Source organism: Oncorhynchus keta, chromosome 33 (assembly GCF_023373465.1).
Source record: "Oncorhynchus keta strain PuntledgeMale-10-30-2019 chromosome 33, Oket_V2, whole genome shotgun sequence".
NCBI classification, from domain to species: domain Eukaryota; kingdom Metazoa; phylum Chordata; class Actinopteri; order Salmoniformes; family Salmonidae; genus Oncorhynchus; species Oncorhynchus keta.
Window position 1 is genome coordinate 3,503,117 of NC_068453.1, and position 26,754 is coordinate 3,529,870.

A 26,754-nucleotide genomic window follows, 5' to 3' on the forward strand; every position below is an offset into this window, starting at 1 on the left:
ATGGCCCCACATGAATATAGAATCCCTGCGCAATCCTAGAGTGACTAATAAGATTCAGGTATTGAAGAATAGCTTCACCAAGGGCAACCTCAATGGTGGGATTTGAACCGACACCTCAACACACTTAATCAAGCACTTGAGACCACTCGGCCTGACAACACGTTTGTTAAATGTCTCGATGGGATCGACACATGGCCTTGCCATTGCTCTGCCGAAATTTCATTGATTTCAATCTAGGGTTTACATACAGCAACTACAGTTTTTTAAATTCATTTGCCACTTCAAAATACAGGATGAGGTGGCCGAGTGGTTAAGGCGATGGACTGCTAATCCATTGTGCTCTGCATGCATGGGTTCGAATCCCATCCTCATCGTGTAACAATTAAATTTCTGTGCTTTATTTTGGCACTGGAAGATTTTGACTTTCACAAACACTGGTAAAATTGCTGACTGCCACAGCGAGAGCACAGGACTTGGTATCTGAGTGGTTAAGGCGATGGACTGCTAATCCATTGTGCTCTGCATGCATGGGTTAGAATCTCATTGTATAACAATTAAAATTCTGTGCTTTTTTTGGCACTGAAAGATTTTGACTTTCACAAACACTGGTAGAATTGCTGACTGCCACAGCGAGAGCACAGGACTTGGTATCTGAGTGGTGAAGGCGATGAACTGCATGTGTGGATTATAACACCAACCTCTTCACAAAACATTTGTTATTTCCTCTCTTACATGGCCCCACATGAATATAGAATCCCTGCGCAATCCTAGAGTGACTAATAAGATTCAGGTATTGAAGAATAGCTTCACCAAGGGCAACCTCAATGGTGGGATTTGAACCGACACCTCAACACACTTAATCAAGCACTTGAGACCACTCGGCCTGACAACACGTTTGTTAAATGTCTCGATGGGATCGACACATGGCCTTGCCATTGCTCTGCCGAAATTTCATTGATTTCAATCTAGGGTTTACATACAGCAACTACAGTTTTTTAAATTCATTTGCCACTTCAAAATACAGGATGAGGTGGCCGAGTGGTTAAGGCGATGGACTGCTAATCCATTGTGCTCTGCATGCATGGGTTCGAATCCCATCCTCATCGTGTAACAATTAAATTTCTGTGCTTTATTTTGGCACTGGAAGATTTTGACTTTCACAAACACTGGTAAAATTGCTGACTGCCACAGCGAGAGCACAGGACTTGGTATCTGAGTGGTTAAGGCGATGGACTGCTAATCCATTGTGCTCTGCATGCATGGGTTAGAATCTCATTGTATAACAATTAAAATTCTGTGCTTTTTTTGGCACTGAAAGATTTTGACTTTCACAAACACTGGTAGAATTGCTGACTGCCACAGCGGAGCACAGGACTTGGTATCTGAGTGGTGAAGGCGATGAACTGCATGTGTGGATTATAACACCAACCTCTTCACAAAACATTTGTTATTTCCTCTCTTACATGGCCCCACATGAATATAGAATCCCTGCGCAATCCTAGAGTGACTAATAAGATTCAGGTATTGAAGAATAGCTTCACCAAGGGCAACCTCAATGGTGGGATTTGAACCGACACCTCAACACACTTAATCAAGCACTTGAGACCACTCGGCCTGACAACACGTTTGTTAAATGTCTCGATGGGATCGACACATGGCCTTGCCATTGCTCTGCCGAAATTTCATTGATTTCAATCTAGGGTTTACATACAGCAACTACAGTTTTTTAAATTCATTTGCCACTTCAAAATACAGGATGAGGTGGCCGAGTGGTTAAGGCGATGGACTGCTAATCCATTGTGCTCTGCATGCATGGGTTCGAATCCCATCCTCATCGTGTAACAATTTAATTTCTGTTCTGCTTTATTTTGGTACCGGAAGATTTTGACTTTCACAAACACTGGTAAAATTGCTGACTGCCATAGCGAGAGCACAGGACTTGGTATCTGAGTGGTGAAGGCGATGAACTGCATGTGTGGATTATAACACCAACCTCTTCACAAAACATTTGTTATTTCCTCTCTTACATGGCCCCACATGAATATAGAATCCCTGCGCAATCCTAGAGTGACTAATAAGATTCAGGTATTGAAGAATAGCTTCACCAAGGGCAACCTCAATGGTGGGATTTGAACCGACACCTCAACACACTTAATCAAGCACTTGAGACCACTCGGCCTGACAACACGTTTGTTAAATGTCTCGATGGGATCGACACATGGCCTTGCCATTGCTCTGCCGAAATTTCATTGATTTCAATCTAGGGTTTACATACAGCAACTACAGTTTTTTAAATTCATTTGCCACTTCAAAATACAGGATGAGGTGGCCGAGTGGTTAAGGCGATGGACTGCTAATCCATTGTGCTCTGCATGCATGGGTTCGAATCCCATCCTCATCGTGTAACAATTAAATTTCTGTGCTTTATTTTGGCACTGGAAGATTTTGACTTTCACAAACACTGGTAAAATTGCTGACTGCCACAGCGAGAGCACAGGACTTGGTATCTGAGTGGTGAAGGCGATGAACTGCATGTGTGGATTATAACACCAACCTCTTCACAAAACATTTGTTATTTCCTCTCTTACATGGCCCCACATGAATATAGAATCCCTGCGCAATCCTAGAGTGACTAATAAGATTCAGGTATTGAAGAATAGCTTCACCAAGGGCAACCTCAATGGTGGGATTTGAACCGACACCTCAACACACTTAATCAAGCACTTGAGACCACTCGGCCTGACAACACGTTTGTTAAATGTCTCGATGGGATCGACACATGGCCTTGCCATTGCTCTGCCGAAATTTCATTGATTTCAATCTAGGGTTTACATACAGCAACTACAGTTTTTTAAATTCATTTGCCACTTCAAAATACAGGATGAGGTGGCCGAGTGGTTAAGGCGATGGACTGCTAATCCATTGTGCTCTGCATGCATGGGTTCGAATCCCATCCTCATCGTGTAACAATTAAATTTCTGTGCTTTATTTTGGCACTGGAAGATTTTGACTTTCACAAACACTGGTAAAATTGCTGACTGCCACAGCGAGAGCACAGGACTTGGTATCTGAGTGGTTAAGGCGATGGACTGCTAATCCATTGTGCTCTGCATGCATGGGTTAGAATCTCATTGTATAACAATTAAAATTCTGTGCTTTATTTTGGCACTGGAAGATTTTGACTTTCACAAACACTGGTAAAATTGCTGACTGCCACAGCGAGAGCACAGGACTTGGTATCTGAGTGGTTAAGGCGATGGACTGCTAATCCATTGTGCTCTGCATGCATGGGTTAGAATCTCATTGTATAACAATTAAAATTCTGTGCTTTATTTTGGCACTGGAAGATTTTGACTTTCACAAACACTGGTAAAATTGCTGACTGCCACAGCGAGAGCACAGGACTTGGTATCTGAGTGGTGAAGGCGATGAACTGCATGTGTGGATTATAACACCAACCTCTTCACAAAACATTTGTTATTTCCTCTCTTACATGGCCCCACATGAATATAGAATCCCTGCGCAATCCTAGAGTGACTAATAAGATTCAGGTATTGAAGAATAGCTTCACCAAGGGCAACCTCAATGGTGGGATTTGAACCGACACCTCAACACACTTAATCAAGCACTTGAGACCACTCGGCCTGACAACACGTTTGTTAAATGTCTCGATGGGATCGACACATGGCCTTGCCATTGCTCTGCCGAAATTTCATTGATTTCAATCTAGGGTTTACATACATCAACTACAGTTTTTTAAATTCATTTGCCACTTCAAAATACAGGATGAGGTGGCCGAGTGGTTAAGGCGATGGACTGCTAATCCATTGTGCTCTGCATGCATGGGTTCGAATCTCATCGTCTAACAATTACATTTCTGTGCTTTATTTTGGCACTGGAAGATTTTGACTTTCACAAACACTGGTAAAATTGCTGACTGCCACAGCGAGAGCACAGGACTTGGTATCTGAGTGGTGAAGGCGATGAACTGCATGTGTGGATTATAACACCAACCTCTTCACAAAACATTTGTTATTTCCTCTCTTACATGGCCCCACATGAATATAGAATCGCTGCGCAATCCTAGAGTGACTAATAAGATTCAGGTATTGAAGAATAGCTTCACCAAGGGCAACCTCAATGGTGGGATTTGAACCGACACCTCAACACACTTAATCAAGCACTTGAGACCACTCGGCCTGACAACACGTTTGTTAAATGTCTCGATGGGATCGACACATGGCCTTGCCATTGCTCTGCCGAAATTTCATTGATTTCAATCTAGGGTTTACATACAGCAACTACAGTTTTTAAATTCATTTGCCACTTCAAAATACAGGATGAGGTGGCCGAGTGGTTAAGGCGATGGACTGCTAATCCATTGTGCTCTGCATGCATGGGTTCGAATCCCATCCTCATCGTGTAACAATTAAATTTCTGTGCTTTATTTTGGCACTGGAAGATTTTGACTTTCACAAACACTGGTAAAATTGCTGACTGCCACAGCGAGAGCACAGGACTTGGTATCTGAGTGGTGAAGGCGATGAACTGCATGTGTGGATTATAACACCAACCTCTTCACAAAACATTTGTTATTTCCTCTCTTACATGGCCCCACATGAATATAGAATCCCTGCGCAATCCTAGAGTGACTAATAAGATTCAGGTATTGAAGAATAGCTTCACCAAGGGCAACCTCAATGGTGGGATTTGAACCGACACCTCAACACACTTAATCAAGCACTTGAGACCACTCGGCCTGACAACACGTTTGTTAAATGTCTCGATGGGATCGACACATGGCCTTGCCATTGCTCTGCCGAAATTTCATTGATTTCAATCTAGGGTTTACATACAGCAACTACAGTTTTTTAAATTCATTTGCCACTTCAAAATACAGGATGAGGTGGCCGAGTGGTTAAGGCGATGGACTGCTAATCCATTGTGCTCTGCATGCATGGGTTCGAATCCCATCCTCATCGTGTAACAATTAAATTTTGGCTGTGCTTTATTTTGGCACTGGAAGATTTTGACTTTCACAAACACTGGTAAAATTGCTGACTGCCACAGCGAGAGCACAGGACTTGGTATCTGAGTGGTGAAGGCGATGAACTGCATGTGTGGATTATAACACCAACCTCTTCACAAAACATTTGTTATTTCCTCTCTTACATGGCCCCACATGAATATAGAATCCCTGCGCAATCCTAGAGTGACTAATAAGATTCAGGTATTGAAGAATAGCTTCACCAAGGGCAACCTCAATGGTGGGATTTGAACCGACACCTCAACACACTTAATCAAGCACTTGAGACCACTCGGCCTGACAACACGTTTGTTAAATGTCTCGATGGGATCGACACATGGCCTTGCCATTGCTCTGCCGAAATTTCATTGATTTCAATCTAGGGTTTACATACAGCAACTACAGTTTTTTAAATTCATTTGCCACTTCAAAATACAGGATGAGGTGGCCGAGTGGTTAAGGCGATGGACTGCTAATCCATTGTGCTCTGCATGCATGGGTTCGAATCCCATCCTCATCGTGTAACAATTAAATTTCTGTGCTTTATTTTGGCACTGGAAGATTTTGACTTTCACAAACACTGGTAAAATTGCTGACTGCCACAGCGAGAGCACAGGACTTGGTATCTGAGTGGTGAAGGCGATGAACTGCATGTGTGGATTATAACACCAACCTCTTCACAAAACATTTGTTATTTCCTCTCTTACATGGCCCCACATGAATATAGAATCCCTGCGCAATCCTAGAGTGACTAATAAGATTCAGGTATTGAAGAATAGCTTCACCAAGGGCAACCTCAATGGTGGGATTTGAACCGACACCTCAACACACTTAATCAAGCACTTGAGACCACTCGGCCTGACAACACGTTTGTTAAATGTCTCGATGGGATCGACACATGGCCTTGCCATTGCTCTGCCGAAATTTCATTGATTTCAATCTAGGGTTTACATACAGCAACTACAGTTTTTTAAATTCATTTGCCACTTCAAAATACAGGATGAGGTGGCCGAGTGGTTAAGGCGATGGACTGCTAATCCATTGTGCTCTGCATGCATGGGTTCGAATCCCATCCTCATCGTGTAACAATAAATTTCTGTGCTTTATTTTGGCACTGGAAGATTTTGACTTTCACAAACACTGGTAAAATTGCTGACTGCCACAGCGAGAGCACAGGACTTGGTATCTGAGTGGTTAAGGCGATGGACTGCTAATCCATTGTGCTCTGCATGCATGGGTTCGAATCCCATCCTCATCGTGTAACAATTAAATTTCTGTGCTTTATTTTGGCACTGGAAGATTTTGACTTTCACAAACACTGGTAAAATTGCTGACTGCCACAGCGAGAGCACAGGACTTGGTATCTGAGTGGTTAAGGCGATGGACTGCTAATCCATTGTGCTCTGCATGCATGGGTTAGAATCTCATTGTATAACAATTAAAATTCTGTGCTTTTTTTGGCACTGAAAGATTTTGACTTTCACAAACACTGGTAAAATTGCTGACTGCCACAGCGAGAGCACAGGACTTGGTATCTGAGTGGTGAAGGCGATGAACTGCATGTGTGGATTATAACACCAACCTCTTCACAAAACATTTGTTATTTCCTCTCTTACATGGCCCCACATGAATATAGAATCCCTGCGCAATCCTAGAGTGACTAATAAGATTCAGGTATTGAAGAATAGCTTCACCAAGGGCAACCTCAATGGTGGGATTTGAACCGACACCTCAACACACTTAATCAAGCACTTGAGACCACTCGGCCTGACAACACGTTTGTTAAATGTCTCGATGGGATCGACACATGGCCTTGCCATTGCTCTGCCGAAATTTCATTGATTTCAATCTAGGGTTTACATACAGCAACTACAGTTTTTTAAATTCATTTGCCACTTCAAAATACAGGATGAGGTGGCCGAGTGGTTAAGGCGATGGACTGCTAATCCATTGTGCTCTGCATGCATGGGTTCGAATCCCATCCTCATCGTGTAACAATTAAATTTCTGTGCTTTATTTTGGCACTGGAAGATTTTGACTTTCACAAACACTGGTAAAATTGCTGACTGCCACAGCGAGAGCACAGGACTTGGTATCTGAGTGGTGAAGGCGATGAACTGCATGTGTGGATTATAACACCAACCTCTTCACAAAACATTTGTTATTTCCTCTCTTACATGGCCCCACATGAATATAGAATCCCTGCGCAATCCTAGAGTGACTAATAAGATTCAGGTATTGAAGAATAGCTTCACCAAGGGCAACCTCAATGGTGGGATTTGAACCGACACCTCAACACACTTAATCAAGCACTTGAGACCACTCGGCCTGACAACACGTTTGTTAAATGTCTCGATGGGATCGACACATGGCCTTGCCATTGCTCTGCCGAAATTTCATTGATTTCAATCTAGGGTTTACATACAGCAACTACAGTTTTTAAATTCATTTGCCACTTCAAAATACAGGATGAGGTGGCCGAGTGGTTAAGGCGATGGACTGCTAATCCATTGTGCTCTGCATGCATGGGTTCGAATCCCATCCTCATCGTGTAACAATTAAATTTCTGTGCTTTATTTTGGCACTGGAAGATTTTGACTTTCACAAACACTGGTAAAATTGCTGACTGCCACAGCGAGAGCACAGGACTTGGTATCTGAGTGGTGGCGATGGACTGGCGATGAACTGCATGTGTGGATTATAACACCAACCTCTTCACAAAACATTTGTTATTTCCTCTCTTACATGGCCCCACATGAATATAGAATCCTGCGCAATCCTAGAGTGACTAATAAGATTCAGGTATTGAAGAATAGCTTCACCAAGGGCAACCTCAATGGTGGGATTTGAACCGACACCTCAACACACTTAATCAAGCACTTGAGACCACTCGGCCTGACAACACGTTTGTTAAATGTCTCGATGGGATCGACACATGGCCTTGCCATTGCTCTGCCGAAATTTCATTGATTTCAATCTAGGGTTTACATACAGCAACTACAGTTTTTTAAATTCATTTGCCACTTCAAAATACAGGATGAGGTGGCCGAGTGGTTAAGGCGATGGACTGCTAATCCATTGTGCTCTGCATGCATGGGTTCGAATCCCATCCTCATCGTGTAACAATTAAATTTCTGTGCTTTATTTTGGCACTGGAAGATTTTGACTTTCACAAACACTGGTAAAATTGCTGACTGCCACAGCGAGAGCACAGGACTTGGTATCTGAGTGGTGAAGGCGATGAACTGCATGTGTGGATTATAACACCAACCTCTTCACAAAACATTTGTTATTTCCTCTCTTACATGGCCCCACATGAATATAGAATCCCTGCGCAATCCTAGAGTGACTAATAAGATTCAGGTATTGAAGAATAGCTTCACCAAGGGCAACCTCAATGGTGGGATTTGAACCGACACCTCAACACACTTAATCAAGCACTTGAGACCACTCGGCCTGACAACACGTTTGTTAAATGTCTCGATGGGATCGACACATGGCCTTGCCATTGCTCTGCCGAACTTTCATTGATTTCAATCTAGGGTTTACATACAGCAACTACAGTTTTTAAATTCATTTGCCACTTCAATACAGGATGAGGTGGCCGAGTGGTTAAGGCGATGGACTGCTAATCCATTGTGCTCTGCATGCATGGGTTCGAATCCCATCCTCATCGTGTAACAATTAAATTTCTGTGCTTTATTTTGGCACTGGAAGATTTTGACTTTCACAAACACTGGTAAAATTGCTGACTGCCCACAGCGAGAGCACAGGACTTGGTATCTGAGTGGTGAAGGCGATGAACTGCATGTGTGGATTATAACACCAACCTCTTCACAAAACATTTGTTATTTCCTCTCTTACATGGCCCCACATGAATATAGAATCCTGCGCAATCCTAGAGTGACTAATAAGATTCAGGTATTGAAGAATAGCTTCACCAAGGGCAACCTCAATGGTGGGATTTGAACCGACACCTCAACACACTTAATCAAGCACTTGAGACCACTCGGCCTGACAACACGTTTGTTAAATGTCTCGATGGGATCGACACATGGCCTTGCCATTGCTCTGCCGAAATTTCATTGATTTCAATCTAGGGTTTACATACAGCAACTACAGTTTTTTAAATTCATTTGCCACTTCAAAATACAGGATGAGGTGGCCGAGTGGTTAAGGCGATGGACTGCTAATCCATTGTGCTCTGCATGCATGGGTTCGAATCCCATCCTCATCGTGTAACAATTAAATTTCTGTGCTTTATTTTGGCACTGGAAGATTTTGACTTTCACAAACACTGGTAAAATTGCTGACTGCCACAGCGAGAGCACAGGACTTGGTATCTGAGTGGTGAAGGCGATGAACTGCATGTGTGTTATAACACCAACCTCTTCACAAAACATTTGTTATTTCCTCTCTTACATGGCCCCACATGAATATAGAATCCTGCGCAATCCTAGAGTGACTAATAAGATTCAGGTATTGAAGAATAGCTTCACCAAGGGCAACCTCAATGGTGGGATTTGAACCGACACCTCAACACACTTAATCAAGCACTTGAGACCACTCGGCCTGACAACACGTTTTTTATTTCCTCTCTTACATTAAATGTCTCGATGGGATCGACACATGGCCTTGCCATTGCTCTGCCGAACTTTCATTGATTTCAATCTAGGGTTTACATACAGCAACTACAGTTTTTTAAATTCATTTGCCACTTCAAAATACAGGATTTTTGAAGGCACGTTGGTTAAATTCATTTGAATCCCATCCTCACTTCAAAATTTCATTGATTTCACTGGAAGATTTTGGTAAAATTGGACTGCCACAGCGAGAGCACAGGACTGGTTAAAGGCGATGGACTGCTAATCCATTGTGCTCTGCATGCATGGGTTCGAATCCCATCCTCATCGTGTAACAATTAAATTTCTGTGCTTTATTTTGGCACTGGAAGATTTTGACTTTCACAAACACTGGTAAAATTGCTGACTGCCACAGCGAGAGCACAGGACTTGGTATCTGAGTGGTTAAGGCGATGGACTGCTAATCCATTGTGCTCTGCATGCATGGGTTAGAATCTCATTCATCGTATAACAATTAAAATTCTGTGCTTTTTTTGGCACTGAAAGATTTTGACTTTCACAAACACTGGTAAAATTGCTGACTGCCACAGCGAGAGCACAGGACTTGGTATCTGAGTGGTGAAGGCGATGAACTGCATGTGTGGATTATAACACCAACCTCTTCACAAAACATTTGTTATTTCCTCTCTTACATGGCCCCACATGAATATAGAATCCCTGCGCAATCCTAGAGTGACTAATAAGATTCAGGTATTGAAGAATAGCTTCACCAAGGGCAACCTCAATGGTGGGATTTGAACCGACACCTCAACACACTTAATCAAGCACTTGAGACCACTCGGCCTGACAACACGTTTGTTAAATGTCTCGATGGGATCGACACATGGCCTTGCCATTGCTCTGCCGAAATTTCATTGATTTCAATCTAGGGTTTACATACAGCAACTACAGTTTTTTAAATTCATTTGCCACTTCAAAATACAGGATGAGGTGGCCGAGTGGTTAAGGCGATGGACTGCTAATCCATTGTGCTCTGCATGCATGGGTTCGAATCCCATCCTCATCGTGTAACAATTAAATTTCTGTGCTTTATTTTGGCACTGGAAGATTTTGACTTTCACAAACACTGGTAAAATTGCTGACTGCCACAGCGAGAGCACAGGACTTGGTATCTGAGTGGTGAAGGCGATGAACTGCATGTGTGGATTATAACACCAACCTCTTCACAAAACATTTGTTATTTCCTCTCTTACATGGCCCCACATGAATATAGAATCCCTGCGCAATCCTAGAGTGACTAATAAGATTCAGGTATTGAAGAATAGCTTCACCAAGGGCAACCTCAATGGTGGGATTTGAACCGACACCTCAACACACTTAATCAAGCACTTGAGACCACTCGGCCTGACAACACGTTTGTTAAATGTCTCGATGGGATCGACACATGGCCTTGCCATTGCTCTGCCGAAATTTCATTGATTTCAATCTAGGGTTTACATACAGCAACTACAGTTTTTTAAATTCATTTGCCACTTCAAAATACAGGATGAGGTGGCCGAGTGGTTAAGGCGATGGACTGCTAATCCATTGTGCTCTGCATGCATGGGTTCGAATCCCATCCTCATCGTGTAACAATTAAATTTCTGTGCTTTATTTTGGCACTGGAAGATTTTGACTTTCACAAACACTGGTAAAATTGCTGACTGCCACAGCGAGAGCACAGGACTTGGTATCTGAGTGGTGAACTGGCGATGAACTGCATGTGTGGATTATAACACCAACCTCTTCACAAAACATTTGTTATTTCCTCTCTTACATGGCCCCACATGAATATAGAATCCTGCGCAATCCTAGAGTGACTAATAAGATTCAGGTATTGAAGAATAGCTTCACCAAGGGCAACCTCAATGGTGGGATTTGAACCGACACCTCAACACACTTAATCAAGCACTTGAGACCACTCGGCCTGACAACACGTTTGTTAAATGTCTCGATGGGATCGACACATGGCCTTGCCATTGCTCTGCCGAAATTTCATTGATTTCAATCTAGGGTTTACATACAGCAACTACAGTTTTTAAATTCATTTGCCACTTCAAAATACAGGATGAGGTGGCCGAGTGGTTAAGGCGATGGACTGCTAATCCATTGTGCTCTGCATGCATGGGTTCGAATCCCATCCTCATCGTGTAACAATTAAATTTCTGTGCTTTATTTTGGCACTGGAAGATTTTGACTTTCACAAACACTGGTAAAATTGCTGACTGCCACAGCGAGAGCACAGGACTTGGTATCTGAGTGGTGAAGGCGATGAACTGCATGTGTGGATTATAACACCAACCTCTTCACAAAACATTTGTTATTTCCTCTCTTACATGGCCCCACATGAATATAGAATCCCTGCGCAATCCTAGAGTGACTAATAAGATTCAGGTATTGAAGAATAGCTTCACCAAGGGCAACCTCAATGGTGGGATTTGAACCGACACCTCAACACACTTAATCAAGCACTTGAGACCACTCGGCCTGACAACACGTTTGTTAAATGTCTCGATGGGATCGACACATGGCCTTGCCATTGCTCTGCCGAAATTTCATTGATTTCAATCTAGGGTTTACATACAGCAACTACAGTTTTTAAATTCATTTGCCACTTCAAAATACAGGATGAGGTGGCCGAGTGGTTAAGGCGATGGACTGCTAATCCATTGTGCTCTGCATGCATGGGTTCGAATCCCATCCTCATCGTGTAACAATTAAATTTCTGTGCTTTATTTTGGCACTGGAAGATTTTGACTTTCACAAACACTGGTAAAATTGCTGACTGCCACAGCGAGAGCACAGGACTTGGTATCTGAGTGGTGAAGGCGATGAACTGCATGTGTGGATTATAACACCAACCTCTTCACAAAACATTTGTTATTTCCTCTCTTACATGGCCCCACATGAATATAGAATCCCTGCGCAATCCTAGAGTGACTAATAAGATTCAGGTATTGAAGAATAGCTTCACCAAGGGCAACCTCAATGGTGGGATTTGAACCGACACCTCAACACACTTAATCAAGCACTTGAGACCACTCGGCCTGACAACACGTTTGTTAAATGTCTCGATGGGATCGACACATGGCCTTGCCATTGCTCTGCCGAACTTTCATTGATTTCAATCTAGGGTTTACATACAGCAACTACAGTTTTTTAAATTCATTTGCCACTTCAAAATACAGGATGAGGTGGCCGAGTGGTTAAGGCGATGGACTGCTAATCCATTGTGCTCTGCATGCATGGGTTCGAATCCCATCCTCATCGTGTAACAATTAAATTTCTGTGCTTTATTTTGGCACTGGAAGATTTTGACTTTCACAAACACTGGTAAAGCGAGAGCACAGGACTTGCTGACTGCCACAGCGAGAGCACAGGACTTGGTATCTGAGTGGTGAAGGCGATGAACTGCATGTGTGGATTATAACACCAACCTCTTCACAAAACATTTGTTATTTCCTCTCTTACATGGCCCCACATGAATATAGAATCCCTGCGCAATCCTAGAGTGACTAATAAGATTCAGGTATTGAAGAATAGCTTCACCAAGGGCAACCTCAATGGTGGGATTTGAACCGACACCTCAACACACTTAATCAAGCACTTGAGACCACTCGGCCTGACAACACGTTTGTTAAATGTCTCGATGGGATCGACACATGGCCTTGCCATTGCTCTGCCGAAATTTCATTGATTTCAATCTAGGGTTTACATACAGCAACTACAGTTTTTTAAATTCATTTGCCACTTCAAAATACAGGATGAGGTGGCCGAGTGGTTAAGGCGATGGACTGCTAATCCATTGTGCTCTGCATGCATGGGTTCGAATCCCATCCTCATCGTGTAACAATTAAATTTCTGTGCTTTATTTTGGCACTGGAAGATTTTGACTTTCACAAACACTGGTAAAATTGCTGACTGCCACAGCGAGACAGGACTTGGTATCTGAGTGGTTAAGGCGATGGACTGCTAATCCATTGTGCTCTGCATGCATGGGTTAGAATCTCATTGTATAACAAAAAATTCTGTGCTTTATTTTGGCACTGAAAGATTTTGACTTTCACAAACACTGGTAGAAATTGCTGACTGCCACAGCGAGAATAAGGACTTGGTATCTGAGTGGTGAGCTTCGATGAACCTGCAATGGTGGGATTTGAACCCTCACGGTCAGGTACACTTCGTGCAATCAAGCACTTGAGACCACTTGACTTTCTGACAACACGTTTGTTAAATGTCTGATGGGATCGACATGGCTTGCCATTGCTCTGCTTTCATTGATTTCAATCTAGGGTTTACATACAGCAACTACAGTTTTTTAAATTCATTTGCATAAATACAGGATGAGGTGGCCGATTTAAGTCATGGACTGCTAACCATTTGTTAGCCTCTGCATGCATGGCCTTCAATCCCAGAATCGCTAACAATTAACTGTGCTTTATTTTGGCACTGGAAGATTTTGACATTCACAAACACTGGTAAATGCTGATGCCACACTCAACACAGGACTTGATTGCATTTCCTCTCTTACATGGCCCCACATCAATATAGTTTAAATTCTGTTAGATTCAGGTATTGGAATAGCTTCACCAAGGGCACTGCAATCCATTGTGCTCAAGCACTTGAGACCATGCATGACAACACGCTTAGGATCGATCCTTGTATTGCTCTGCCGATTAATTTCATTGATTTCAATCTGGGTTTACATACAGCAACTACAGTTTTTTAAATTCTGATTTGCCACAAAAGCTACAGGACTGAGGTGGCCGAGTGGTTAAGGCATGGACTGCTAATGCATTGTGCACTGCAACATGGGTTCGACAATCCTCATTCAGTGTTAGCTTTAAATAGCTGTGCTTTATTTTGGACTGGAAGATTTAGTGACTAAAACACTGGTAGGTATTGAAGAATACTTCACAGCGAGCAGCCAGGATGGTGGGATTTGAGTGGTTAACACATGACTGCTAATCCATTGTGCTCTGAATAGAACGTCAACCGGTTAAATGTCTCATGGTATAACACATTTGTGCCATTTTATTTTGCAGTACAACGGTTTTGATTTCAAAATCAGGACTAGGTATCTGAGTAGCTAGCTACATAGCACTTCAGCTTTGTTATTTCATAGCCGAATTTGTTTCAAAGATTCATTGATGAACTAGTCTTAGAGGACTTAACCTCCAATTGGGATTTGAACAAACATTTGCTATTGTCGTTCTTTAACTCAATCGTATAACAACACTTAGTTAAATGTCAGATGCTAATAGCAGCACTGTAGAAATTTTGACTTTCAACGGAACACTTTTTTTAAATTGTACTGTCAACAACACAGGACTGGCCAGCCTACTTTAAGCATGGACTGTATCATTTTGCCATCATCATTAGTCAATTAAATTCTGTGCTATTTATTTTTCACTGGAACATTTTGACTTTAGTCCTGCTTGTCAAAATTGCTGACTGCATTAGCGTAGCACTTTTATCTGAGTGGTTAAGGCAACTATGTGTCTGTTATAACCCTGTTCTCTCCTCTTCACAGACATTTGTTAACGCTTCCTTTTATTTTGGCACTGGCCGCGAGATTTTGACCCTAACCTGGTGGTCCCAATTGCTGACTGCCACAGGAGCACCAGGTCTCCGGTAGCTTCTGGAACTGCTCAATGGTGCAACCAAACATTTGTTATTTCCTCTTACATGGCCCATTGGCCAACAAGGCAGAGTTCATCTCAGCCTATGCCTCCTCCAGTCCCTTGAATTCTTGCACTGACGGAAACATGGATCACCACAGATAACACTGCTACTCCACTGCTCTCTCACTGCTCGGTCCGCCCACGTGTTCTCGCACACCCCGAGAGCTTCTGGTCAGCGGGGTGGTGGCACTCTGGAAATTTCATTCTCCTGGGTTTAAACACCAACTGGTCTTTCTTTGCCTTTCAAAATACCTTACCCATCTGTCTTAAGGCGATGGCCTAATCCTTTGAATTCCATGCTGTCACAGTTACCAGCCCATTTGTAACAATTAACATTCTGTATTTATTTTCGCACTGGAAGGTTCCTGAGAGTTTCATCAATGAGCTGGATGCCTTGATAAGCTGCCTTTCAGCTGAGGCACAGGACTCACCTCTGAGTGGTGGGCGACTTTAACCTCCCCACGTCTGGGACCTTTGACTCATTCCTTGCTCTGCCTCCTTCTTTCCACTTTCTCCTCTTTTGACATGGCCCTCTCACCTTCCCCACTCACAAGGCAGGCAATGGCAATGGTACGCTTGACCTCATCTTTACTAGATGCTGTTCTTCCACTAACCTCATTGCAAATTCTCCAAGTGCTCCGACCACTACCTTGTATCCTTTTCCCTCTCGCTCTCATCCAACACTTCCCAATGTGCCCCTCTGATGGTATCGCGTGGTCCCAACCTTCCTTCTCTGCCGCTACTCTTCTCCTCTTCCATCCTATCTTCTCTTCCCTCTGCTCAAACTTTCTCCAACCTATCTCCTGATTCTGCCTCCTCAACCCTCCTCATCTTCCCACTGCATCCTTTGACTCCCTATGTCCCCTATCCTCCAGGCCGGCTAATCCTCCCTCCCGCTCTCCGTGGCTTGACGACTCATTGCAGCTCACAGAACAGGGCTCAAGCCGAGCGGAAATGGAGGAAAATTGCTGACTGCGCCAGGACTTGGTATCTGACCTGGCATCCTTTCACACTCCCTCCTCTCTACATTTTTAAATGTCCTCCTCTGTCTCTGCTGCTAAAGCCACTTTCTACCATTCTAAGTTCCAAGCATCTGCCTCTAACCCTAGGAAGCTCTTTGCCACCTTCTCCTCCCTCCTGAATCCCTCAGGATCCCCCCTCCACTCCCCTTTCTCTGCAGATGACTTGCGCAACCATTTTGAAAAGAAGGTCGATGACATCCGATCCTCGTTTGCTAACAATTAAACGACACCGCTTTCTGCACACTGCCCTATTTTGCTTGACCACTTTCTGCTCTCTGCCCAGATGAAATCTCAGGACTTGGTTCTGACGGTGAAGCCCAACAACCTGCCCGCTTGACCCTATCCCCTCCTCTTTCTCCAGACCATTTGGAGACCTTCTCCCTTACATCACCCGCTCATCAACTCATCCCTGACCGCTGGCTACGCCCCTCCCGTCTTCAAGAGATTCGAGAGTTGCACCCTTCTGAAAAAACCTACACTCAATCCCTCCGATGTCAACAACTACAGACCAGTATCCCTTCTCTTTTTCTCTCCAAAACTCTTGAGCGTGCCGTCCTTGGCAATCTAGATGACAACACGTTTGTTACAGCTCTACCGCTATCTCTCTCAGAATGACCTTCTTGATCCAAATCAGTCAGGTTTCAAGACTAGTCATTTAACTGAGACTGCTCTTCACAAAATCACGGATTTCGCTCCGCACTGCTAAAGCTAACTCTCTCTCCTCTGCTCTCATCCTTCTAGACCTATCGGCTGCCTCATACTGTGAACCATCAGATCCTCCTCTCCACCCTCTCCGAGTTGGGCATTTGGCGACACCTCACACTTAATTGCACCTACCTGACAGGTCGCTCCTACCAGGTGGCGTTAAATCTGTCTCCCTCACCACGCGCTCTCACCACTGGTGTCCCCAGGGCTCTGTTCTAGGCCCTTACTCTTATTCTCGCTATACACCAAGTCACTTGGCTCTGGATAACCTCAGTGGTCTCTCCTATCATTGCTATGCAGACTGACACAACAATCCTTCTCCTTTCCCCCTTCTGATGACCAGGTGGCGAATCGCATCTCTGCATGTCTGGCATCAAATTTCATATCAGTGTGGATGACGGATCACCACCTCAAGCTGAACCTCAGCAAGACAGGAGCTCCTCTTGGTCCCGGGAAGGACTGCCCGCTCCATGATCTCGCCATCACGGTTGATAACTCCATTGTGTCCTCTCCAGAAACATTTGAACCTTGGCTCTTATCCTGGCCCAACACCCTGACGTTCTCAGAACATCAAGGCGGTGTCCCGTTCCTGAGGTTCATGCTCTACAACATCCGCAGAGTACAAGACCCTGCCTCACACAGGAAGGCGGCTCAGGTCCTAATCCAGGCACTTGTCATCTCCCGTCTTGATTACTGCAACACGCTGTTAAATGGCTGGGCTCCCTGCCTGTGCCATTAAACCCCTACAACTCATCCAGAACGCCCAGCCCGTCTGGTGTTCAACCTTCCTGCAAGTTCTCTCACGTCACCCCGCTTAAATCCGCTCTCTCCACTGGCTTCCAGTTGAAGCTCGCATCCGCTACAAGACCATGGTGCTCGCCACGGAGCTGTGAGGGGAACGGCACCTCAGTACCTCCAGGCTCTGATCAGGCCCTACACCCAAACAAGGGCACTGCGTTCATCCACCTCTGGCCTGCTCGCCTCCCTACCACTGAGGAAGTACAGTTCCCGCTCAGCCCAGTCAAAACTGTTCGCTGCTCTGGCCCCCCAATGGTGGAACAAACTCTCAACACGCCATCAGCACTCAATCACCACCTTCCGGAGACACCTGAAACCCCACCTCTTCAAGGAATACCTAGGATAGGCTCTGGAAGGGTTTTGAATCCTTTCAACAAGATTTAGATGCAAAATGGCTGTTCCACTGGTTGTCATAAGGTGTATGCACAGGATTTGTAAGTCGTGGTTAAGGCGATGGACTGCTAATCCATTGTGCTCTAATGCATGTAATCCCATCCTCATGTAAAATTAAAATTCTGTGCTTTATTTTGGCACTGGAAGATTTTGACTTTCACAAACACTGGTAAAATTGCTGACTGCCACAGCGAGAGCACAGGACTTGGTATCTGAGTGGTGAAGGCGATGAACTGCATGTGTGGATTATAACACCAACCTCTTCACAAAACATTTGTTATTTCCTCTCTTACATGGCCCCACATGAATATAGAATCCCTGCGCAATCCTAGAGTGACTAATAAGATTCAGGTATTGAAGAATAGCTTCACCAAGGGCAACCTCAATGGTGGGATTTGAACCGACACCTCAACACACTTAATCAAGCACTTGAGACCACTCGGCCTGACAACACGTTTGTTAAATGTCTCGATGGGATCGACACATGGCCTTGCCATTGCTCTGCCGAACTTTCATTGATTTCAATCTAGGGTTTACATACAGCAACTACAGTTTTTAAATTCATTTGCCACTTCAAAATACAGGATGAGGTGGCCGAGTGGTTAAGGCGATGGACTGCTAATCCATTGTGCTCTGCATGCATGGGTTCGAATCCCATCCTCATCGTGTAACAATTAAATTTCTGTGCTTTATTTTGGCACTGGAAGATTTTGACTTTCACAAACACTGGTAAAATTGCTGACTGCCACAGCGAGAGCACAGGACTTGGTATCTGAGTGGTGAAGGCTCTGATGAACTGCATGTGCTTTTTTTGGCATTATAACAAACACTGGTACCTGACTGCCACTTCACAAAACATTTGTTATTTCCTCTCTTACATGGCCCCACATGAATATAGAATCCCTGCGCAATCCTAGAGTGACTAATAAGATTCAGGTATTGAAGAATAGCTTCACCAAGGGCAACCTCAATGGTGGGATTTGAACCGACACCTCAACACACTTAATCAAGCACTTGAGACCACTCGGCCTGACAACACGTTTGTTAAATGTCTCGATGGGATCGACACATGGCCTTGCCATTGCTCTGCCGAACTTTCATTGATTTCAATCTAGGGTTTACATACAGCAACTACAGTTTTTAAATTCATTTGCCACTTCAAAATACAGGATGAGGTGGCCGAGTGGTTAAGGCGATGGACTGCTAATCCATTGTGCTCTGCATGCATGGGTTCGAATCCCATCCTCATCGTGTAACAATTAAATTTCTGTGCTTTATTTTGGCACTGGAAGATTTTGACTTTCACAAACACTGGTAAAATTGCTGACTGCCACAGCGAGAGCACAGGACTTGGTATCTGAGTGGTGAAGGCGATGAACTGCATGTGTGGATTATAACACCAACCTCTTCACAAAACATTTGTTATTTCCTCTCTTACATGGCCCCACATGAATATAGAATCCCTGCAATCCTAGAGTGACTAATAAGATTCAGGTATTGAAGAATAGCTTCACCAAGGGCAACCTCAATGGTGGGATTTGAACCGACACCTCAACACACTTAATCAAGCACTTGAGACCACTCGGCCTGACAACACGTTTGTTAAATGTCTCGATGGGATCGACACATGGCCTTGCCATTGCTCTGCCGAACTTTCATTGATTTCAATCTAGGGTTTACATACAGCAACTACAGTTTTTAAATTCATTTGCCACTTCAAAATACAGGATGAGGTGGCCGAGTGGTTAAGGCGATGGACTGCTAATCCATTGTGCTCTGCATGCATGGGTTCGAATCCCATCCTCATCGTGTAACAATTAAATTTCTGTGCTTTATTTTGGCACTGGAAGATTTTGACTTTCACAAACACTGGTAAAATTGCTGACTGCCACAGCGAGAGCACAGGACTTGGTATCTGAGTGGTTAAGGCGATGGACTGCTAATCCATTGTGCTCTGCATGCATGGGTTAGAATCTCATTGTATAACAATTAAAATTCTGTGCTTTTTTGGCACTGAAAGATTTTGACTTTCACAAACACTGGTAGAATTGCTGACTGCCACAGCGAGAGCACAGGACTTGGTATCTGAGTGGTGAAGGCGATGAACTGCATGTGTGGATTATAACACCAACCTCTTCACAAAACATTTGTTATTTCCTCTCTTACATGGCCCCACATGAATATAGAATCCCTGCGCAATCCTAGAGTGACTAATAAGATTAACTGTATATTCTACACAACTACAACGACTGACCGCTGAAGCACCTAGGGGGCTGGGACCAGCTCGGGCGCCAACAATCAACGATAGGCTGAGTGAGTTTAAACCACTCCCAGTTTCTACCTGACAGGCCGGCTCGGAAGCAGGAACTACTCTGTCAGAGTATGTTATAATAACTTTGCCAGGAACAAGTCAGTTCTCTGTTTGCTATGCGAGGTGTGACAGAGAGCCCGTATATACGAAAAATTGCATTTACCACTTATTGCTTAGCTAATAAAAAGTACATAGTATACACATGGTGACTCAGTGTCAAACTTATCCTGATACCAGATTCGATTGACGAAACCCTTAACACTGTTGTTACTGCTGCTTCTCCAGTATCTCTTCCTCCACCGCAACTGCCTGGATTATTATCGGCAGACTTCTCAGCGCTTGACAGGTCCTGGCTGTTGCCTTTGCTGGTACAAGAATATCTAATTCCCCGTCCTCCTCCCTTCTCAAAGCCCGGGCTTGCAAGAAACAAAAACAGCCGGCCACCCTCCTGCTGCATTCCCTCCTCCCCTCTCCGAAGGCTGCGTACAGCTGTCTCTGTAGCTCCTTCCTGCTTAATTCAAAGCCCTACTTTCAGAGTTGAAGTCTGGCGTGTGCAGTAGATGATGCTTCTGTAGTTGCTCTCTCACCGAATGAACCAGCCAACAGCACACTAATAGCCTTTGACCGAAATGGTCTCTGGTAGGATCGTCTCTGGTAGGATCGTCTCTGGTAGGATCGTCTCTGGTAGGATCGTCTCTGGTAGGATCGTCTCTGGTAGGGTCGTCTCTGGTAGGGTCGCTGCAGGCTTGCAGCTGCCACTAAAGATGACAAGGCAAAGCAAAGTAAGTTTATGCCTTTTGGTCGTAGCTTAATTGAAAAAGGGTGGTGAGTGGATGATTTTTTAAAAGCGATCTCATGGAAGTGGCAGCATCATCTTCCTACCCAACCTGGTCTCAGAGCATTTAATATTATTCTGTATGTAAATTGAAGACGCTCCATTTGGTGTGATATGTTACGTTTCCTATGGTATGTATTCATTTGTGGATGTCCATTCTTATGATATGTTATGAATTACAATTCGTATATGTTACGCCTTGGTAAACAAAATATATCGTATGAATTTGTAAAACATACAATATGTTAGGAATTTGCCTAAAAAGCTCAAATGCTAAAGTGGTCCATGATGAGAATCTCACACAGGTCGTGAAATGTCAGGTCATCAATGAGGAAATGCTACTCCTCGAGGCCAGCTGTCTCTACTGCAGAACCAGTCACAATTCAGGGTGTTGTTTGTCATGGTTTGGTTTGTCACCAAAGGTGACATTTTTTTCCAGAATGTTTCTTCATGAAAAGTTCAATTGGAATATATATATTGCTACATTTGTCTCCACAAAAGGTGTCAGAACAGAAAGAGAACACTTCAAAAGAAAAGGGCAGACTTCATGAATGTGGAGAATGATTGGCAGTCTTTTCTTTGTGGATTCTGTTGAGTTTTTTCTTCTATCCTTGTGGGGACCTAAAATCCCCCAAAGTTCCCCACAAGGATAGTAAAACAAGGAAAATAATCCTCATGAGGACAATGTCTATTTAAAGTTTAGGGGTAAGGTTTAGGGTTACAGTTAGGGTTCGAAATAGGGTCAGAGTAAGGGGTTAGTGGTTTGGTTAAGGGTAAGGGTTAGTTTTAGGGTTAAGGCTAAGGTTCGGGTAATGTTATGGGGTTAGGTTTAGGGTTAGGGTAATGGTATGGTTTACCATTAGGGGTTAGGGAAAACAGTATTTTAAATGGAAATTAATTTTATAGAAGAGCATAACGTGTGTGTGTGTGTGTGTGTGTGTGTGTGTGTGTGATGTGTGATGATGATGATGATGATGTGTGATGATGATGTGTGATGTGTGTGTGTGTGTGTGTCTGTCTGTTGATGATGTGTGTGTGTTGAATGTCTGAATACGGGAAGAGTATAAATATGGTCAGAGAGCTCCTGCCATAGGCTGCTGCTGACTGTGCGTATCTCTTGTCACATCTGGGCTACTGCTAGCATCAGCAGAAACACACACACATTGATTGAAACACGTAATATGAGCAGAGACCCTCCACACAAAACAACACACACACACACACACACACACACACACACACATTGATTTATACACACACTACACACACAAAACACACACACACACACACACATTGATTTATACACATACTAGGAGTAGAGACCCTCACAAAACAATGCACACACACACACACATTGAATTATACACATACTAGGAGCAGAGGCCCTACACACACACACACACACACACACACACACACACACACACACACACACACACACACACACACACACACACATATTGATTTCTACACATACTAGGAGCAGAGGCCCTCCACACAAAACAACACACACACACACACATTGATTTATAAACATACTAGGAGAAGAGGCCCCACACACAAAACAACACACACACACACACACACACACACACACACACACACACACACACACACACACACACACACACACACACACACACATTGATTTATACACATTCTAGTAGCAGAGGCCCTCCACACAAAACAACACACACACACGTTGATTTATACAAATACTGGGAACAGAGACCCTCCACGCAAAACAACACACACACACACACATTGATTTGTACACATACTAGGAGCAGAGGCCCTCCACACAAAATAACACACACACACACACATTGATATATAAACATACTAGGAGCAGAGGCCCCACACACAAAACAACACACACACACACATTGATTTATACAAATACTGGGAACAGAGACCCTCCACGCAAAAACAACACACACACACACACGTTGATTTATACACATACTAGGAGCAGAGGCCCACATACAAAACAACACACACACACACACACACACACACTAGGAGCAGTGGCCCTCCACGCAAAACAACACACACACACACACATTTATTTATACACATACTAGGAGCAGAGGCCCCCTCCACACAAAACATCACACACACACACATTTATTTATACACATACTAGGAGCAGAGGCCCTCCACACCAAACAAGACACACACACGTTGATTTATACACATACTAGAGCAGAGGCCCACCATACAAAACAACACACACACATTGATTTATACACATCCTAGGAGCAGTGGCCCTCCACACAAAAACAACACACACATACACACACACACATTGATATATACACATACTAGGAGCAGAGGCCCTCCACACAAAACAACACACACACACATTGATTTATAAACATACTAGGAGAAGAGGTCCCACACACAAAACAACACACACATACACACACACACATTGATATATACACATACTAGGAGCAGAGGCCTCCACACAAAACAACACACACACACACATTTATTTATACACATACTAGAGCAGAGGTCCTCCACACAAAACATCACACACACACACACACATTTATTTATACACATACTAGAGCAGAGGCCCTCCACACCAAACAAGACACACACACGTTGATTTATACACATACTAGGAGCAGAGGCCCACCATACAAAACAACACACACACATTGATTTATACACATCCTAGAGCAGTGGCCCTCCACACAAAACCACACACATACACACACACACATTGATATATACACATACTGGAGGCCCTCCACACAAAAACACACACACATACTAGAGCATCCACACACAAACACACACACACACATTGATTATACACAAACTAGAGACAGAGGCCCTCCACACAAAACAACACACACACACACATTGATTTATACACATCCTAGAAGCAGACACCTACCACACAAAACAACACACAACACACGTTGATTTATAAGCATACTAGGGGACAGGAGCCCACCATACAAAAACACACACACACATTGATTTATACACATCCTAGGAGCAGAGGCCCTCCACACAAAACAACACACACACACATTGATATATACACATACTGGGAGCAGAGGCCCTCCACACAAAACAACACACACACACATTGATGTATACACATACTAGAGACAGAGGCCCTCCAACAAACACAAACACACACACACACACACACACATTGATTTATACACATCCACAGAGCAGTGGCCCTCCATTGATATATACACATACTCGGGGAGCAGAGGCCCTCCACACAAACAACACACACACACATTGATATATACACATACTGGGGAGCAGAGGCCCTCCACACAAAACAACACACACACACATTGATGTATACACATACAAGGAGCAGAGGCCCTCCACTCAAAAACAACACAAACACACACACACACACACACACATTGATTATACACATCCTAGGGAGCAGTGGCCCTCCACACAAAACAACACACACACACATTGATTTATACACATACTTAGAGACAGAGGCCCACCATACAAAACAACACACACACACATTGATTTATACATATCCTAGAGCAGTGGCCCTCCACACAAAACAACACACACACACATTGATGTATACACATACAAAGAGCAGAGGCCCTCCACACAAAACAAACACACATAAACACACATTGATATATACACATACTAGAGCAGAGGCCTCCCACACAAAACAACACACACACACACATATTAATTTATACATGCTAGGAGCAGAGACCCTCCACTCAAAACAACACAAACACACACACACACACATTGATTTATACACAAAACCAGACAGAGGCCTCCACACAAACAACACACACACACACACATTGATTTATACACATCCTAGGAGCAGACACCTACCACACAAAACAACACACACACACTTTGATTTATAAGCATACTAGAGCAGAGGCCCACCACAAAACAACACACACACACATTGATTTATACACATCCTAGAGCAGAGGCCCTCCACACAAAACAACACACACACACACACATTGATTTATACACATCCTAGGAGCAGAGGCCCTCCACACAAACAAGACAACACACACACACACACATTGATTTATACACAAACTAGGAGCAGAGGCCCTCACCACACAAAACAACACAACCACACACACAAACACACCCTCCACATTGATTTATACACATCCTAGGAGCAGAGGCCCTCCACACACAAACAACACACACACACACACATTGATTTATACAAAACTAGAGCAGAGGCCCTCCACACAAAACAACACACACACACACACATTGATTTATACACATCCTAGAGCAGACACCTACCACACAAAACAACACACACACACGTTGATTTATAAGCATACTAGAGCAGAGGCCCACCACACAAAACAACACACACACATTGATGTATACACATCCTAGGAGCAGAGGCCCTCCACACAAACAACACACACACATTGATTTATACACATCCTAGGAGCAGACACCTACCACACAAAACAACACACACACACGTTACTTATAAACATACTAGGAGCAGAGGCCCACCATACAAAACAACACACACACACATTGATTTATACATCCTAGGAGCAGAGGGCCCTCCACACAAAACAACACACACACACACACACATTGATTTATACACATCCTAGGAGCAGAGGCCCAACATACAAAACAAACACAAACACACACACACACATATTAATGTATACACATACACATCCACACAAAACAACACAAACACACACACACACACACACATACTAGGAGCAGAGGCCCTCCACACAAAAACAACACACACACACACACACACACATTGATTTATAAACATACTAGAGCAGAGGTCCCACACACAAAACAACACACACATACACACACACACATTGATATATACACATACTAGGGAGCAGAGGCCCTCCACACAAAACAACACACACACACACACATTGATTTATGTAAATACTGGGGAGCAGAGGCCCTCCACACAAACAACACACACAATATACATACTGATATATACACATACTGGGAGTGAGGCCCTCCACAAACAACACACACACACACATTGATGTATACACATACAAGGAGCAGAGGCCCTCCACACAAAACAACACACACACACATTGATGTATACACATACAAGGAGCAGTGGCCCTCCACACAAAACAACACACACACACATTGATGTATACACATCCTAGGAGCAGAGGCCCTCCACACAAAACAACACACACACACATTGATATATACACATACTGGGAGCAGAGGCCCTCCACACAAAACAACACACACACAACATTGATATATACACATCCTAGGAGCAGAGGCCCTCCACCCAAAACAACACACACAAACATTGATATATACACATCC

The 26,754-nt window shown here is 43.7% G+C and overlaps 23 non-coding genes across 23 annotated transcripts; all 23 read left to right on the forward strand.

Moving 5' to 3' along the window:
* The first annotated feature begins 292 nt into the window (after positions 1-292).
* trnas-gcu (transfer RNA serine (anticodon GCU)) lies at positions 293-374 on the forward strand. The gene has a single exon. It is a non-coding gene; the product is annotated as a tRNA-Ser (tRNA).
* Positions 375-1,024: 650 nt separating this feature from the next.
* trnas-gcu (transfer RNA serine (anticodon GCU)) lies at positions 1,025-1,106 on the forward strand. The gene has a single exon. It is a non-coding gene; the product is annotated as a tRNA-Ser (tRNA).
* A 649-nt stretch (positions 1,107-1,755) lies between these two features.
* On the forward strand, positions 1,756-1,837 carry trnas-gcu (transfer RNA serine (anticodon GCU)). The gene has a single exon. It is a non-coding gene; the product is annotated as a tRNA-Ser (tRNA).
* A 482-nt stretch (positions 1,838-2,319) lies between these two features.
* On the forward strand, positions 2,320-2,401 carry trnas-gcu (transfer RNA serine (anticodon GCU)). The gene has a single exon. It is a non-coding gene; the product is annotated as a tRNA-Ser (tRNA).
* Positions 2,402-2,880: 479 nt separating this feature from the next.
* Positions 2,881-2,962, forward strand: trnas-gcu (transfer RNA serine (anticodon GCU)). Its single transcript has one exon. It is a non-coding gene; the product is annotated as a tRNA-Ser (tRNA).
* Positions 2,963-4,339: 1,377 nt separating this feature from the next.
* On the forward strand, positions 4,340-4,421 carry trnas-gcu (transfer RNA serine (anticodon GCU)). The gene has a single exon. It is a non-coding gene; the product is annotated as a tRNA-Ser (tRNA).
* A 479-nt stretch (positions 4,422-4,900) lies between these two features.
* Positions 4,901-4,982, forward strand: trnas-gcu (transfer RNA serine (anticodon GCU)). The gene has a single exon. It is a non-coding gene; the product is annotated as a tRNA-Ser (tRNA).
* A 482-nt stretch (positions 4,983-5,464) lies between these two features.
* Positions 5,465-5,546, forward strand: trnas-gcu (transfer RNA serine (anticodon GCU)). The gene has a single exon. It is a non-coding gene; the product is annotated as a tRNA-Ser (tRNA).
* Positions 5,547-6,025: 479 nt separating this feature from the next.
* Positions 6,026-6,107, forward strand: trnas-gcu (transfer RNA serine (anticodon GCU)). Its single transcript has one exon. It is a non-coding gene; the product is annotated as a tRNA-Ser (tRNA).
* An 827-nt stretch (positions 6,108-6,934) lies between these two features.
* On the forward strand, positions 6,935-7,016 carry trnas-gcu (transfer RNA serine (anticodon GCU)). The gene has a single exon. It is a non-coding gene; the product is annotated as a tRNA-Ser (tRNA).
* Positions 7,017-7,494: 478 nt separating this feature from the next.
* Positions 7,495-7,576, forward strand: trnas-gcu (transfer RNA serine (anticodon GCU)). The gene has a single exon. It is a non-coding gene; the product is annotated as a tRNA-Ser (tRNA).
* Positions 7,577-8,062: 486 nt separating this feature from the next.
* trnas-gcu (transfer RNA serine (anticodon GCU)) lies at positions 8,063-8,144 on the forward strand. The gene has a single exon. It is a non-coding gene; the product is annotated as a tRNA-Ser (tRNA).
* A 476-nt stretch (positions 8,145-8,620) lies between these two features.
* Positions 8,621-8,702, forward strand: trnas-gcu (transfer RNA serine (anticodon GCU)). Its single transcript has one exon. It is a non-coding gene; the product is annotated as a tRNA-Ser (tRNA).
* Positions 8,703-9,181: 479 nt separating this feature from the next.
* On the forward strand, positions 9,182-9,263 carry trnas-gcu (transfer RNA serine (anticodon GCU)). Its single transcript has one exon. It is a non-coding gene; the product is annotated as a tRNA-Ser (tRNA).
* A 1,330-nt stretch (positions 9,264-10,593) lies between these two features.
* trnas-gcu (transfer RNA serine (anticodon GCU)) lies at positions 10,594-10,675 on the forward strand. Its single transcript has one exon. It is a non-coding gene; the product is annotated as a tRNA-Ser (tRNA).
* Positions 10,676-11,154: 479 nt separating this feature from the next.
* On the forward strand, positions 11,155-11,236 carry trnas-gcu (transfer RNA serine (anticodon GCU)). Its single transcript has one exon. It is a non-coding gene; the product is annotated as a tRNA-Ser (tRNA).
* A 479-nt stretch (positions 11,237-11,715) lies between these two features.
* Positions 11,716-11,797, forward strand: trnas-gcu (transfer RNA serine (anticodon GCU)). Its single transcript has one exon. It is a non-coding gene; the product is annotated as a tRNA-Ser (tRNA).
* Positions 11,798-12,275: 478 nt separating this feature from the next.
* Positions 12,276-12,357, forward strand: trnas-gcu (transfer RNA serine (anticodon GCU)). The gene has a single exon. It is a non-coding gene; the product is annotated as a tRNA-Ser (tRNA).
* Positions 12,358-12,836: 479 nt separating this feature from the next.
* trnas-gcu (transfer RNA serine (anticodon GCU)) lies at positions 12,837-12,918 on the forward strand. The gene has a single exon. It is a non-coding gene; the product is annotated as a tRNA-Ser (tRNA).
* A 493-nt stretch (positions 12,919-13,411) lies between these two features.
* Positions 13,412-13,493, forward strand: trnas-gcu (transfer RNA serine (anticodon GCU)). The gene has a single exon. It is a non-coding gene; the product is annotated as a tRNA-Ser (tRNA).
* Positions 13,494-18,834: 5,341 nt separating this feature from the next.
* Positions 18,835-18,916, forward strand: trnas-gcu (transfer RNA serine (anticodon GCU)). The gene has a single exon. It is a non-coding gene; the product is annotated as a tRNA-Ser (tRNA).
* A 503-nt stretch (positions 18,917-19,419) lies between these two features.
* On the forward strand, positions 19,420-19,501 carry trnas-gcu (transfer RNA serine (anticodon GCU)). Its single transcript has one exon. It is a non-coding gene; the product is annotated as a tRNA-Ser (tRNA).
* A 476-nt stretch (positions 19,502-19,977) lies between these two features.
* trnas-gcu (transfer RNA serine (anticodon GCU)) lies at positions 19,978-20,059 on the forward strand. The gene has a single exon. It is a non-coding gene; the product is annotated as a tRNA-Ser (tRNA).
* The last annotated feature ends 6,695 nt before the right edge of the window (positions 20,060-26,754 follow it).